General features: G+C 51.8%; 1 pseudogene across 1 annotated transcript in view; it reads left to right on the forward strand.

Annotated features, from left to right (window-relative positions):
• The window catches only part of LOC146869606 (E3 ubiquitin-protein ligase TRIM39-like), a 135,903-nt pseudogene that overhangs the window by 94,093 nt on the left and 24,672 nt on the right, over window positions 1-17,138 (forward strand). Inside the window, exon 5 of the transcript XR_014962377.1 lies at window positions 13,893-13,942. The product of XR_014962377.1 is annotated as an E3 ubiquitin-protein ligase TRIM39-like (transcript). The remainder of the gene's footprint in view (window positions 1-13,892; window positions 13,943-17,138) is intronic.

Raw genomic sequence — 17,138 nt, forward strand, 5'->3', positions numbered from 1 at the left:
GTTTGAACATGAAATACCTTTGAAAAACGAGACGTTTGGCAAAACAGGAACAGTTCGTTTAATTAAACATAGCGTCAGGGAGAACAGTTACAGGCACAGGGTCTGAGGAATGTCTCAATTTACAATCGATCTGTATCATTCTTATATACAATTCAATAAATATAGGCAATAAAATGTTTCTGGGGATCCTTGTAGGGAGAGGAATGTAAGTTGCTGCCTATAGAGTCATAAATACATTTTTTTTTTTTTTGGAAACCTTTATTAAAGATTTCAAGAGATATACAAGTATGGGCCTACAACCTTCAGGCCGGCCGCTAGTAGACAGTGAGACCATGAAACATATTCATAAACACAAGCAGTAAAAAGTCCCACGGATCAAAAAATCATTTGCGGCCACATTGCCCAAACATCCCAAATGGCGGTTTCATTTTAAATGAAAAAACGAGAAACAAACCCACAAGGCGGCAAAAATCTAGGCAACAGTATGTACTCCCCTCGGGAGGGCTCTACCAACCTACAAGAATAAGAGGGGTGGAAGGGCAGGGGCAGAAACAAAGTGGTTACGGTAACACAGAATCAAGAGAATGTGCAGACTAGGGAGACAGGGCCGCCGCCAGGTCGGGCGTCAGTGGCGGGGTACAGATCCCGCCGCGGTAGGAGTTCCAGGGGCCCCACACCTTTACCCATTTCCCAGGCTTACCTCTCGCCACATACACAACCTTTTCTCGGAACATACACCAATCCATATTCCAATCCATATTTTCCTTCCATACTGAAATCGTGGGTGACCTCTGGGAGCCCCACAATTGTGCTATGTCACGCTTGGCCACCATATATCCCAATGTCACCCACCATGTTTGCGTCACCGTATAATCAGTCGGCTCCCACACATTCAGCAGACACCTCCTAGCCTCGGGGAGCAGCGCAACATGCGTGACCGCTTGCAACACCTCATGCACACCACGCCAGAATCGAGTCACCTCCGGACATTCCCACAAAATGTGGAGGAAGGTCCCTAACATGCCACACCCACGCTTACACATCCCATCCACCGCGTATCCCATGCGCATCAGGCCCGGTCCCGTAACGTAAACCCTGTGGAGTATTTTGAGCTGGACGAAACGAAGGCGGGCCGGTATGGCCACCTCTTTCGGGGAGGCCACCGCAGATACCCAATCCTCGTCGTCCAGCTCCAATCCATCAGCGACCCATGCCTCACGGAGGGCGGCCAGCAGTCCCGAGTGATCGTTGATGAGCTTTTTATAGATCAATGAGATATTGCCGTCCGGTACATGCCCATCTAGCACTCTATCCTCCAAGGGGGAGCACTCCGGGATGGACGCGACCTCCGGGAACACGGAAGACAACGCGTGGCGAACCTGTACATACCGGAAGTACTCCCTGTCATGCAACTGGTATTCCGCTTTCAGCACATCAAACGTTTTAAATCCCCCCTTCGTCCAAAGATCGCCCACCCTGCTAATGCCAATCGTGTCCCACTTCTCGAAGCCTTTCGTCGTCCACAAACAACCCAGTCGTTCAGAGGCATACAGTGGCGTCGCCCGGGTCAACCGATCTTTCCACCCCATCGCCGAGTTTGCCGCATACCACACCCGTACCGCGACCCGTGTCGGACCAGTCAAACGTGCGTCGAGCGATCTAGAGTAGAGCGCACGATTGTAGTCGCCACCCGGCAACAACAATTTGTCCATTTCAAAAGCCGGATTAAGGGCGGGCCCATAAAGCCCGTGGTTTATCGCAGCCAGCTGGGAGGCCCAGTAATAACGTTTGATGTCGGGGAGGGCGACCCCCCCATCGTACCACGGGAGCGTCAGCTTCGCGAGGGCGATCCGCGGCCTCCCATCCCAAAACAGTTGGCGTTGCAGACCCTCCACCTCCCGGAAGTAACTAGCCGGAACGACATCCATCGTGTTTTGCAAGGCATATAAAAACCGTGGCAACGACATCATCTTAAACAGCGCCGCCCGGCCGAGCGGCGAGAGCGGCAAGCGCCTCCAACGCGCCACATCCGCCTTCAAACGTTGGAGGGGGGGGGAGTAGGTTCTGTGTGTATCGGGCCGCAGAGTCCAGGGTAATAAAAATACCCAGATACTTAAATCCCTGTGGAGCAACCTGGATAGGACAACCCCGCGGGAGGATAGGGGCCTCCCCTGAGAGGACATATACACAGGATTTAGCCCAGTTGATGACTAGGCCTGAGTTACGGCCAAAGGAATTCAGCACATCCACTAACACAATCAACGATTCACGCGGGGAAGCAAGATACAAAAGAATATCGTCCGCGTAGAGAGAGACTCGATCCTCATACTCAGGAGTCAAACGGAGACCACGAATCGAAGGGTGCCACCGCAGCCACTCCGCCAGGGGCTCCAAGGCGAGCGCAAAGAGGAGAGGCGACAGCGGGCAACCCTGTCGCGTGCCCCTACCCAATTCAATAGGAGCCGACACTCTACCATTCACCACCACCTGGGCTAGCGGTCCGGAATACAACAATTTCACCCAGCCAATGAATCCCGGGCCAAACCCAAACTTCTCCAGCGTCGCCCAGATATATGGCCACTCAAGCGTGTCGAATGCCATAGTGGCGTCCAGGGACGCCAAAATGGCTGGCTCACGTATGAACGCAACCCTCGAGAGCACCCCATGCAGACGCCACAGGTTAAGCGCGGTGTTGCGATGAGGGATAAAACCGGACTGGTCCTGATGGATCAAGTCGCACACCACGCTGACCAGCCGATTAGCCAGCACCTTGGCCAGAATTTTTGGTTCCGCATTCAAAAGCGAAATGGGCCTGTAAGAAGTGATCCGATCACGCGGCCTCCCCTCCTTGTGAATAACCACAATAGTGGCTAGACGCTGGTCCAGCGGGAGGGAACCCGCCGCCCGGGCCGCGAGGAACATATCACGAAGATGCGGCGCCAATGTATCCGGCCGCAATTTGTACAATTCAATGGGAAGGCCATTAGGACCCATGGCCTTGCCAGAGGCGACTGGACGTATGGCCAGAGCGATCTCCTCAGACGTCGGAGTCGCGTCCATCAACGATTTATCCTCCTCCGAAAGGGAAGGCAACGCAATATCTTTAAGCAGGTCGCGGGAATCCTCTTCCGAGCGAGAAGATACCGGGGAATACACCCCGCGAAAATACTCTGCGAAGCAATCAACAATTTCACCCGGATCAGTAACATACACACCCTCCACTCTCTCAACCAGCGGAACAACTCGACTCGCTCTCTCCTTTTTATCCAGCCACGCGATCAGTTTTCCAGCTTTATCACCCATATCATACAGTCGCCCCTGCTGCTCCCTACTCAGGCCCCTGGCTGCCTCGGTGACTAGGGCCTTGTAGTCCGCTTGTTTGATCCTGAGAGCATGCAGTTTGTCGTCCGTGACACCACAATCCAGGTCACCCTCCAACTCCGTTATCTCAGACTCGATACGGGTCACCTCCTCCCGCTCACACCTCTTGGAGTGGGAAATGAGGGACAGGGCCTCCCCCCGGAGTACCGTTTTGAACGCCTCCCACAGAGAAACAGCAGACGACACTGATCCCACATTATCTCCAAAATATTGCTCAAGGGATTTAATCAAATCTGCGCGAATCGCGGGATTACGCAGGTACCAGGGGTTGATCGGGACCACCCTCCCCTCCACCCCCGGGACAATATCAAAGTGCAACAAGAGAGGGGAGTGGTCTGAAATACCCCGAGCAAGATGCCGCACCTCCCCGACCCTCCCTGCCTGTGCCGCTGGCATCAGAACATAATCAAGTCTCGAAAGACTACCATGAGCCCCGGAATGAAAGGTGTATTGTACCTGCGCAGGATGTTTTAGCCGCCAACAATCCACCAGACCCAGGGTATCTAAGAGGCCAGACAACCAAGTTTGGGCCCGGGGGAGATCCCTGGGTGGGTGACGATCCTCAGTTCCGGAGACCACAGCATTAAAATCCCCACCAACCACTAAGATACCCTCCGGCAGCCCAAGAAGAAGGCGCCCCAAATCAGCAAAAGTAGTCGTCTGCAACCCCGGCGGGACATAAACAGAAACCAAAACAACTACTTTACCCTTCCATCTACCCACCAGAGCCGTATATCGCCCCCTGTCATCATGGAGCACCTCGTCAACCTCCAACGGGTGCGAGGTTTTAACCATAATGCCCACACCCCTCGAACCAGAGGTGAAGCCCTAATGGGCCACAAGGCGATAGCCCCGCCTATTCATAGCACAGAAGGAGTTACCAATAAGGTGTGTTTCTTGCAAGAACACAATATCAGGTGAAATCCGTTTTAAGAACTGCAGGACCACCCCCCGTTTTATCCTGTCCCCCAGTCCGTTAACATTCCAGGAAAGAAGTCTCAGTCCCCTACCCCCCATCACAGCCAAAACCAATCTGTCCCCTCCCAGAGAGCACCTTGAATAGAACACAACAATATGTCTGCCTTGTGGTACAAACAAACAATACCCAACCCCAACCCAACATTCCAAACAAAACTCCCCCCTCCCTGCACCCCTGCATGAGCCCAAACAGCCCCCCCAACTTGCAGTGTGCCTGTCGCCCCTGCATGAACTAAACTACAAAGACCCCCTAGAGGAGGAAAGAGAACTCCCTCGAGACACACCACAACCTCCACGGGAGGGGGAGCAAAGCACGACAGTCAAGAAACCCTGAGCACAGCCGAAAGGTGGCATCATCAGGAATTAGCCCCAGTATCAATACCGCTGGCCCGGTCCAGTGGGCACTCTCCTCCCGCGGCCCCCACACCCTCTCGATCATGTCCCCTAGGCAAAGTGTCCAACCAGTCCCCGACCGTCTCCGGACGGTCAAAGAAATGAGAGCGACCCTCGGACTCCACACGCAGTCTGGCCGGGAAAAGCATGGCGTATTTCAAGTTCATATCTCAGAGCCGCCGCTTAACGCCCATGAAACCCAGCCTCTGCTTCTGGACCGCTTGAGTAAAGTCAGGATAGAAGTTCACCTCCACGTTCTCCAGCTTAAGCGGCCCCTGCACTCTAGAAGCTTGTAAGATCGCATCCCTGTCCCGAAAGTTGAAGATACGGGCAATAAGAGGCCGCGGGGGAGCTCCGACCTTCGGCTTGCCACCAGGAACTCTATGGGCCCTCTCCACCGCAAAGAATTTACTCAAACCTCGAGGCTGCAGACGATTAGAAATCAGATCCTCCACAAAGAGATCCGCCGCCGAATCCTCCAGTCCCTCTGGCACCCCGATAATGCGAACGTTGTTCCTCCGGGCCCGACTCTCGGAATCCTCCAGTCGCCGATCCGTGAGCGCACTGGCCTGCCGGAGCCGACGTACCTCCGTCTGGAGGGCCGCCACCTCAGTCATGAGGCCCGACGCGGTGTGAGCCAAAGAATCCACCCTGTCATTTGTCTTGGAAAGATCTGCCCTGACAAGGTTAACATCGATGAGAACCGCGTCGAGTTTGTGCGCCAGGGTATCAAATTGTTGACCCGCCGAGGTCTTCATCTCCGCGATGGCGCCCATGATGTCCTGCAAAGTCAGATCCGTCGGCAAATCCGGGGCATCTGCGGGGCACTCAGGGGACCTATGCGACCCGCCGGGAGAACCCTTCGGTAGGGTATAGCGATCCATAATGTTGGCTTGAGTTGCAGCACCACGCCGGGTCAATTTGGCCTTTGGCCTCTCACCATCCTGCTTCGTCGCCATCGTCCTGTATCCCGTACACCCACGAGTCCTACCGCGGAGAGCGAACAGTCGAGGCCAAGGACCCCAGAGGTCGCCTCAGAAAGGCGGAGCAGGTCCCCGCAGGGCAGGCAGGGTCCCCCAGCGAGGCAACCACCACACACAGAAGGGCAGTGATCCCACTCGCGACAATGGCAAGAGGGCTCAAAAGCGAAAGTGAAAGTGTGGGGTACGCGACTCGCCAGGCTCGTCCCGCCGTTGTTGTTCACTTCTCCACTGGATCACCCCCCAACTCTAGTCCGGGGTCAGGAGAGGAGCAGGCCGCAAACTTCAATCGATGCCCAGCACGGCACACGGGGTCCGATTGAAATACGGAAAACGGGTACCACCTCGGCTCAGGTTCACCAACACAGTCCACTCAACCGAATCAGGATGAAGACAGGATAAATGTAGGAGGTCGCGGAGGTCCTCGGGAGCCTCGCACCTACGCGGCCATCTTGGTTGCGCGCTAGGCTCCTCCCCCCCATAAATAAATTTTAATTGATAATCCAGTTGGGCCTCGACCTTGCATGGACAAAATGCGGCCAGTGGTTAAAGTGTCCTGATGTCTGGCTTGGGGAGCACTTGATCACTGCGTGTTCTGTGTTCGGATTTTCTCTATGTTCCTAACTCATGTGGCATCTGACTTTATGGTGTTTTTGGAGCATGCGTACCCCCTTCAGCCATGCGTGCTTTATTGGGGGCCAATCTCCCTTAACCATTGTAGTGTCGCTTCACTAATCTGTGGGATTGATCTCTGGTTTCCCGTCCATGCATTTGTCTGCAGACTATGTGGCCTGTCAATCAGTAAACTTGGGACTAGGTCTCAGTGCTTGCCGGACTACGTATTTGCGAGTCGAGGTTGATGCGTCGTTCACAATGGGCGAATTTGTTAATAAGGTCGAGATGTTGCTCACATAAATGAATGTATCATTTGTCATATCAGGATCGATCTTTTTCAAAATTTACAATGGGATACCTTAAGTTTACATCCGGTATTTCCTCCAAACTCTGAGTTACGATGATCCCAGGATTCCTAATCTGGTTTCTGGTTTGAAGCCCTACCTTCTCTTTAGCCGATTTCATAATCTCTGTCTTCCCCTATTGATTAGATACCCTGACAGACTCCCAAAATCATGCATCTCAAGCTGTGGAACAGAGAGCTCTGGCTTCGATGCATACAGAACTATGTCATCAGCATGCAGTGCTAGTCTGGTTGGTAACCCTGCAGCTTCAAAGGGAAGAATGGTCTAATCCTGCCAAATCATCTGGGAAAAGGGCTCAATATATACACAGAACAGAATTGGTGACGAAGGACACTGCTGTCTAGTTCCCCTGGATATCTGAAACGAAGCTGTAAGTTCGCCATCAAAAATCTAAGCTGCCGGCACCATATATAGCATTTGCACAACTTCAGTAACATTGCTGTTGAAACCATAATCCTGCAATACCTCCCAAAGATGGACACGATCAACCGTATCAAATGCTTTAACAGCATCAATTCTTGCCATTGTCAACAGGAGATTAGAGGCCTCGGCCATATCATTCGCACCGACAAGTCATTGGGTTCATTCATACAGCTTCCTTCCAGGCACAAACCACTTTTGATCGAAATGGATCAACTTTTGAAGGACATCTGATAACCTCTTAGCCAAGATTCCTGTAATCATTTTGTAATCACAGTTCAACTAAGATAGAGGTCTATAGGAATCTGCTAACCTGGCGTCTTTACCCGGCTTAAGGATCATAACTACAGTTGCCTCATATTAGGAAGGTGGAATTTAACAGCCTTCCAGAGAGATCTCATTAAAATAAGATACCCAGAAAGAGACCAAAGAGTTCAACAATTTTTATAGTGTTCAGATGGGATCCCATGTGGGCCTGCTGCTTTCCCTTTACTGAGCCTCCTAACCTGTTCCCTTATCTCTCCCTCTGTGATCCCATCTGGGCCTGCTGCTTTCCCTTTACTGAGCCTCCTAACCTGTTCCCTTATCTCTCCCTCTGTGATCCTTCCCCAACGGCCTAAAATCTGCGTACCGTAAGACGTGGGAGTTTTTGTTTTGCAACCAGTTTTTCATTACTAAGCGTCTGGGTTCAAATCTTTCTTATATATCCCACTAAAGCTACCCAACATCTTGGTTGTAGAGGAATGGTAACACGGTGTGACACGGAGCCCGGCCCCGACAGAGACTGCTCATGCCCGCCTCTCATTGACTGTGTGTCCCCCTTCATGTCCCCTCTTTCCCTCCAGCACCCGGTGTCCCGGGACGGAACGACAGCCTTCGGAGGCCCAGGCTCTCCTGGAGAACACTGTTTCTTTAATTGGAGTGAACTAGCAGCAGACCACGCCCCCGTGGAGGACGTCACTGATACGGAGCCAACATATCCCGGAAGTCGAGTACGAGAGGGGTGTGTGATCACAGGAGAGGAGAAGCAGAGAAGAGGAGCGGAACGAGAGAGGAGAGAACCGAGGGAAGAGCGTAGAGGAGGAGACGACGGACGAGACCAACGGACATCGAGCAGCGGTGCCGGTAGCAGAGCCAGGAGGCCAACGACCCTGTGACTCGCCCCGCCACGTTTCCGTGGGAGAAGCGTGGCATCACCAGGTACGGGCTCGTATAGCGGGCTGGGCAGGACGCCGTAGTGAGCCTAGAACCTAAAAAGAACCGTATCCCCGACTGTACCCTTCCTCACTACCTTCGTCACTTAGGTTAGGAGTACTGAGCACGGTGAACCTCCTCCACTCCCTGGCCCCTTTCTCGGGATTTGTTGTGAACGCCGTACTGACACACCTTTCCCTTCTGTCCTTTCTTTACCCCCCCCCGTCCTGAGGACCGGATACGCGCCCTGTCCCGAAGACCTCGGCACCCTGGAGCGGAGTCGGAGAGGGAAGACGCCCCCTACCCATCGCCGGACCCAAGACCTCGAAGAAGAGAACACTTTGCCGTATTATCGCCCCATGATAGAAAGGAAAAGTGTGCTTAAAAAGAATAAAAGAGCACGAGAAAGCACTACTGTCTCCGAGCCTCATTGCATCCCGCGACAAGTGCTGGAGAATGCGGGCATATTTCCTCGCCCCTTTTCTCACCAGCGAGGCACAAGCGGCCTATCAGGTGGCCAACGCGACCGGCACAGTACCTTACGTCACTATCAAGGCCATAATTTTGGACCATCTGGGGCTAGATGCCGAAGCGTACAGAGTGCGTTTCAGGAAAGAAAGAGGGAGACCCGGCGAGAACCCCAAGACTCTGTTCTTCCGCCTAAAAATGGCTGCTGACAAGTGGTTGACTCCAAACACCAGCACAAAAGAGGATATAATGGACAAGGTGTACCTTGAGCAATACCTGGAAGCTCTACCGTTCAGTACCCAAAGGTGGCTACGACAACAACCACTCTTGACCGTGGCTCAGGCCATTGAGATGGCGACGTCATACGCTCGAGCACAACCACGGAACGCTCCATGGGAGACCGAGAAACCAACACGCCCCGCGCCGTTGAAACCGGAGAGAAAACCACGCCCACTCGGAGAAAGCCTCCCTCTAAAGCCCTACAAACCCGAGACCTACCCCGTCAAAGGACCGCAGTGTTTTGAATGTGGGAATTGGGGACACATCGCCCGCTTATGTCCTCACTGCAGGCCCACAGAAGAGCCCATGGAAGTGGGATATGTCCCCAGATCGGTCTTGTATACCGCGGAACTTGGGAGTTCCTTCTACGTAAGTGTTAGGGTGAATGGGAAAGCGGTCCGGGCTCTCCTTGATTCAGGGTGCTGACAGTCAGTGATACAAGGGAGGTGGGTAGAGCCCAAACAGCTGGTTCCCCAGTGCGTTGTGAATATCAAATGTGTCCATGGGGATGTCAAACCCTATCCGGTAGCAACCCTAAGTCTCGAGCTCCCGGGAGGGGCCCAACATAGAGTAAAACTGGGAGTCTTAGAGTCCTTACCCGAGGAGTTGATTATAGGGACAGACAATCCCGAGTTTCTGGATCTCTTTTCTCGGTCCACCGCTAGGACATGCTCCCCTACACTGACCTCCCTACCTAAGGGGCAAGCCCACCCTGCGTATGTTACACCAGAACCTTGGGTGGGAGACAAAAACTTCAGTTTCGCACAAGCAAACGACCGCTCTCTCTTTAACGCCTGGGAGCAGGCTCACCAGTCGAAAGACGACCCCAACCCCACATACCCACGGTTCACCATCAGGGAGGGATTGTTGTACAGAGAAGGGAAGAAAGACGAGCCCCCACAACTGCTAGTACCCTCCCCCTTTCGTGAGCAAATAATGTTCTACTCCCATTCTCATCTCCTTGCAGGACATATAGGGAGTGAAAAGACGACCCAGAATGTACTAAGATATTTCTATTGGCCCGGGGTCTACAAAGACATCAAACTGCATTGTATGGCCTGTGAGGTTTGTCAAAAGAAAAACATACAGCGCCCACCCCAAGTTCCTTTGCAGAATTTACCTATTATAGGGACCCCCTTCGAAAGGGTGGGCATGGACCTAATAGGACCCCTGCCAAAAACCAAAAGGGGGAGCCAATACGCGCTGGTCATAGTCGACTATGCCACCCGCTTCCCCGAAGCCTTCCCGTTGCGCAACCCCACCACCCGCGTGATAGCTGACAAGATGATCGAACTGTTCTCCCGAGTGGGTTTCCCGAAGGAAATACTGACGGATCAGGGTTCGCCGTTTATGTCCCGCCTAATGAAGGAAGTTTGTCAACTAGTAGACCTACGTCAGATAAGAACATCCGTCTACCACCCTCAAACCGACAGCCTAGTTGAACGATATAACGGGACCCTCAAGACCGTCATAAAGAAGATGCTCGCAGTGAGTGGGAGAGAATGGGACGCTATTCTTCCGTTGGCCCTGTATGTCATTCGAGGGCAAACCCAAAGCAGCCTGGGATGCTCGGCTTTTGAGATGCTCTACGGGCGGCAGCCGCGTACGCTACTAGAGATGACCAAAGAAGGCTGGGAGAAAGATACGGGGGAAAACCATGGAGTACTGGACTACACACAAGACCTGAAAAATAAGCTGGGAAAGCTACGAGAACTGGCCTACGTCCACCTGACCCAAAGCCAAACCCGACAAAAGCACTGCTATGACAAAGGAAAAAAATGGAGACACCTAATGATAAACGACTGGGCTTTGGTGTTATTACCTTCGGCCACCCGACGATTTCACACTGAATGGATGGGACCGTATAAAGTCACCGCCACCATTGGAAAAACCAGTTACCGATTACAAATAACGCCGAGGAAAACACAAGTGTACCATATAAACTTACTAAAAAAATGGATAGGCCCTCCTCCCAAAGACGTACACTTGGCGAGTACGCCCACCGGTACGCTAGATTCTACGTTGGGGGACCTGAACATAAACGACGAGCTTACTCTCCACCAGAGGACTACGTTGCTCGATACTCTCAGTCCATATGACCGTTTGTTTTCGGATGAGCCCGGGAAAACCACTGCGATAGAGCATCGAATCGATACCCCTCCAGGAACCTTAGTGAAAAAAAAACCGTACCGTATTCCAGCCGCCAAACGACCGGCTATACGGAAGGAGGTCCGGGAAATGTTACGCCTTGGGATCATACGGCCGTCCAGAAGCGAATGGTCATCACCGATTGTAATGGTACCGAAACCTGATGGGAGTACCAGGTTTTGTATGGACTTCCGGGCCCTAAACCAACTGTCAACATTTGATGCCTACCCCATCCCACGGGTGGATGAACTCATCGAGCAATTAGGTGAAGCCAAATATATCAGTACGCTGGACCTAACAAAAGGGTACTGGCAGGTACCCCTGAGGGAGGAAGACCGCAAGAAAACGGCGTTTGTAACCCCTGATGGGTTGTTTGAATTCAACGTCCTTCCTTTCGGCCTGCATGGAGCCCCCGCAACATTCCAGCGGTTAATGAATGAAACGCTTCTAGAACACTCCACCTTCACATCAGCATACCTTGATGACATTATCATCTTCAGCACCAGCTGGGAGGAACATCTTCGTCATCTATGTTTAGTCCTACAAGCCCTAGAGAGAGCGGGGCTACACATAAATGCAAAAAAATCCAGAGTAGGGTATCAGAAGGTGAAATATTTAGGATACATACTGGGCCACGGGGTCATCGAACCCCAGATCGAGAAGGTCAGGGCTATTTCAGACACTCCTTTTCCCACCACCAAAAAAGAAATGAGGGCCTTTCTCGGGCTGATAGGCTATTATAGAAGATTCATCCCCTCTTTCTCAGAAATAGCTGCCCCTTTAACAGACACCCTAAAACGACAATATGATCAACAGGCTTTACAGACACCATCACCGTCAATGTGGAAAGCCTTTAATACCCTTAAAGGGATCATTACCACAAACCCGGTATTGGCATCCCCTGACTACAACGAGCCCTTTATACTTCATACGGACGCCTCAGACTATGGGGTGGGGGCAGTGTTATCACAAAAGACCGACGGAGGGATTGAGCACCCCATACTGTACATCAGCAGGAAACTGTTCCCCAGGGAGGTGAAATATCCCACAATAGAAAAAGAGTGTTTGGCTATCAAGTGGGCGGTGGACAAGTTGAGGTATTATTTGGAAGGACACCCATTCACCCTTTACACGGACCATGCCCCATTACAGTGGATGAGCCGCAACATGTCGAATAACCCCAGAGTATTACGCTGGTTCCTGTCCCTACAGCCCTTTTCGTTCACCGTCCTCCACCGTAAGGGTATTGAGAACTGTAGCGCGGACTTTCTCTCACGGCACCCTCTCCCCGATCGGGAGAATCCAAGGGGGGAGGTGTGTGACACGGAGCCCGGCCCCGACAGAGACTGCTCATGCCCGCCTCTCATTGACTGTGTGTCCCCCTTCATGTCCCCTCTTTCCCTCCAGCACCCGGTGTCCCGGGACGTAACGACAGCCTTCGGAGGCCCAGGCTCTCCTGGAGAACACTGTTTCTTTAATTGGAGTGAACTAGCAGCAGACCACGCCCCCGTGGAGGACGTCACTGATACGGAGCCAACATATCCCGGAAGTCGAGTACGAGAGGGGTGTGTGATCACCGGAGAGGAGAGGAGAAGCAGAGAAGAGGAGCGGAACGAGAGAGGAGAGAACCGAGGGAAGAGCGTAGAGGAGGAGACGACGGACGAGACCAACGGACATCGAGCAGCGGTGCCGGTAGCAGAGCCAGGAGGCCAACGACCCTGTGACTCGCCCCGCCACGTTTCCGTGGGAGAAGCGTGGCATCACCAGGTACGGGCTCGTATAGCGGGCTGGGCAGGACGCCGTAGTGAGCCTAGAACCTAAAAAGAACCGTATCCCCGACTGTACCCTTCCTCACTACCTTCGTCACTTAGGTTAGGAGTACTGAGAACGGTGAACCTCCTCCACTCCCTGGCCCCTTTCTCGGGATTTGTTGTGAACGCCGTACTGACACACCTTTCCCTTCTGTCCTTTCTTTACCCCCCCCCCCCCGTCCTGAGGACCGGATACGCTCCCTGTCCCGAAGACCTCGGCACCCTGGAGCGGAGTCGGAGAGGGAAGACGCCCCCTACCCATCGCCGGACCCAAGACCTCGAAGAAGAGAACACTTTGCCGTATTATCGCCCCACGATAGAAAGGAAAAGTGTGCTTAAAAAGAATAAAAGAGCACGAGAAAGCACTACTGTCTCCGAGCCTCATTACATCCCGCGACACACGGTTTACACTGGCAGGGGTTGGATGTGATAATGTTGTGTTGTGGGTGCTGTCAGGAATTCACGTGGACCTCAGGTAAGAAGGTATTTATTAAGTATATACATAAGACCCGACCAGGAGCAGATGTAACCTGTTAGTCAGCCCCCCTTTCACTGAGCTAACCACTGCTCCTAGAAGACCCACACAAGGCACTCCGTGGCATCACATGAAGCGCACTTGTCTCACCGAGCTATCTGACTTAGAACATCCACATCCTGTCATAAGATGTTAAAGGTACTTTTGTATATAGTTAGAGCTTTGACTGTTGTGTATGAACAGTAACTCACACTGAGCTCTAGTCCGCAGGCGCTGCTCTTAATACTGAATCTTATTTCAAATACAGGTCTTATGTGATGTTCATCCTTTGTTTCTGTCGCTGTCATTGCTCTTTAATACAAAGATGATGTGTGTGTTATTACAGGTGTAATAATGTGAAGATTCAGAGCTCAGAGGTGGTGAAGAGTTATAAAGGTAAATACCATTGCGATGATTAGCTCTGAATATTACTGTTCATGGAAATTATATGGTATTGTGTGGTGTGCTATGGTAAGGTGTCGTATGCTATGGTATGCTGTGGTGTGCTATGGTGTGGTGTGGTATGGTGGGCTATGGTATGGTGTGGTGTGGTATGCTATGGTATGGTGTGGTGTGCTACGGTATGGTGTGGTGTGCTACGGAATGGTATGGTATGTATGGTATGTTATGGAATGTTATGGTGGGATGGGATTGGATGGGATGGTGTGGACTGGTATGTTATGATGGTATGGTGGGTGTAGTATAGGGTGAGATCATTGTATAATATGGTATAGTGGTATGGGATGGTGGTAATGGATGGAATGGGATGGCGATATGTATGGTATGGTGTGGTGTGGTGTGGCATGGTATTGTATGGCATTTAGTGGTAACGTACACTCACGTCAGGGTAGTTACTTGATTTGTCTCTAAACTTTGTCTTTTCTATAGTTCTACTTATCTCCATTCTGTATACGTGCTGCCACATTTCCTTTGTTTAAATCATTCTTCCCCTTGGACATTCATGCTAAGTTTATTGGAAATTCAGTGCGTTAATTTCACACCTCACATTAATGATACTGTTAGGCTTGACAACTGCGAGCAATTCAGTTTCTGCAGTATTCTGGGACTAGTGAATGGGAAATTACCTCAGAATTTGGTATTTACCACATAACACATTCTATTTTCCAGAGTTTTAGCACCAACAGGGACCTAGACCATGCATCTACTCTGACCTAACGCATGTACCTACACTGAGCTAGTGCATGCACCTGCACTTACTTAATGCATGCACTCACACTAACCAAGCGTAAGCATCTACTCTGGCCTAGTGCATACACCTACACTGACCTAGTGCATACACCTACACTGACGTAGCACATGTATCTACACTGACCTATCACATGCATCTACACTGACCCAGTGCATGCACCTACATTGAGCTATCACATGCACCTACACTGCCTTAGCACATGGATATACACTGACCTAGCACATGCATCTACACTGAGCCAGCACATGCACCTACACTGATCTAGCATATTTTCACCGACACTGACCCAGCATGTGCACCTACACTAACCTAGTTCATGCACTCTCACTGACCTAGCGCATGCACCTACACTGACCTAGCACATGCACCTACACTAACCTAGTGCATGCACTCTCACTGACCTAGCGCATGCATCTACACTGACCTAGCGCATGCATCCACACTGACCTAACACATGCACCTACACTGACCCAGCGCATGCATCTACACTGACCTAGCACATGCACCTACACTGACCAAGCGCATGCATCCACACTGACCTAGCACATTCATCTACTCTGACCTAGCACATGCACCTACAGAGACCTAGCACCTGCATCTATACTGACTCAGCGCATGCACCTACACTGACCTAGCACATACACCTACAGTGACCTAGAGCATGCACCTACACTGACCTAGCGCATGCACCTACACTGACCTAGCACATGCACCTACACTGACCTAGCACATGCACCTACACTGACCTAGCATATTTTCACCGACACTGACCCAGCATGTGCACCTACACTAACCTAGTTCATGCACTCTCACTGACCTAGCGCATGCATCTACACTGACCTAGCGCATGCATCCACACTGACCTAACACATGCACCTACACTGACCCAGCGCATGCATCTACACTGACCTAGCACATGCACCTACACTGACCAAGCGCATGCATCCACACTGACCTAGCACATTCATCTACTCTGACCTAGCACATGCACCTACAGAGACCTAGCACCTGCATCTATACTGACTCAGCGCATGCACCTACACTGACCTAGCACATACACCTACAGTGACCTAGAGCATGCACCTACACTGACCTAGCGCATGCACCTACACTGACCTAGCACATGCACCTACACTGACCTAGCACATGCACCTACACTGACCTAGCGCATGCACCTACACTGAACTAGCATGTAGGCACTTACACTGACCCAGCACATGGACGTACACTGACCCAGCACATGGACGGGACTGACCCAGCGCATGGACGTACACTGACCCAGCCCATGCACCTACACTGACCAAGCACATGCACGTACACTGACCCAGCACACGGACGTACACTGACCTAGCACATGGACGTACACTGATCTAGAGCATGCACCTGCACTGACCTAGCGCATGCACCTACACTGACCTAGCATATTGTCATCTACACTGAACTAGCGCATGCATCCACACTGACCTAGCATATTGTCACCTACACTGACCTAGCGCATGCATCCACACTGACCTAGCGCATTCACCTACACTGACCTAGCACATGCACCTACACTGACCTAGCGCATGCACCTACACTGACCTAGCGCATGCACCTACACTGACCCAGCGCATGCACCTACACTGACCTAGCGCATGCACCTACACTGACCTAGCGCATGCACCTACACTGACCTAGCGCATGCATCTACACTGACCTAGCACATGCACTGACACTGACCTAGCGCTTGCATCTACACTGACCTAACACATGCGTCTTCACTGACCTAACACGTGCGTCTACACTGACTAAGCTCATAAACCAACACTGACCTGGCTCATGAACCTACTCTGACCTCGCTTGTGACCCTACACTGACCTAGCGCATGCACCTACACTGACCTAGCGCATGCATCTACACTGACCTAGCACATGCACCGACACTGACCTAGCGCTTGCATCTACACTGACCTAACACATGCGTCTACACTGACCTAACACGTGCGTCTACACTGACCTAGCTCATAAACCAACACTGACCTGGCTCATGAACCTACTCTGACCTCGCTTGTGACCCTACACTGACCTAGCGCATGCACCTACACTGACCTATTGCACGCACACAGTTTATAAGATCTTCCCTCACAGCCCACACTCACACCATGCACTCGCAAATTAGGCCTGTCACATTACGCACATATGCACTCATGCACTCATGCCATGCTTGCACGCACACAACACCAGACAACAGTAGAGTACTGCTGCACTGATTTCTGCAGATAATTCCTGAATGCTATTTGTCGTTTTCCTGCTAGAATTTCTGTAATTTCTGCCAAAGTGGATTGTGTCACCTGTAATATCTGGTTGAGTGGAACTGCATGTGGTAATACCGTATGTGGTAATA

Source organism: Triturus cristatus, chromosome 1_1, assembly GCF_964204655.1.
Source record: "Triturus cristatus chromosome 1_1, aTriCri1.1, whole genome shotgun sequence".
Lineage (NCBI taxonomy): Eukaryota > Metazoa > Chordata > Amphibia > Caudata > Salamandridae > Triturus > Triturus cristatus.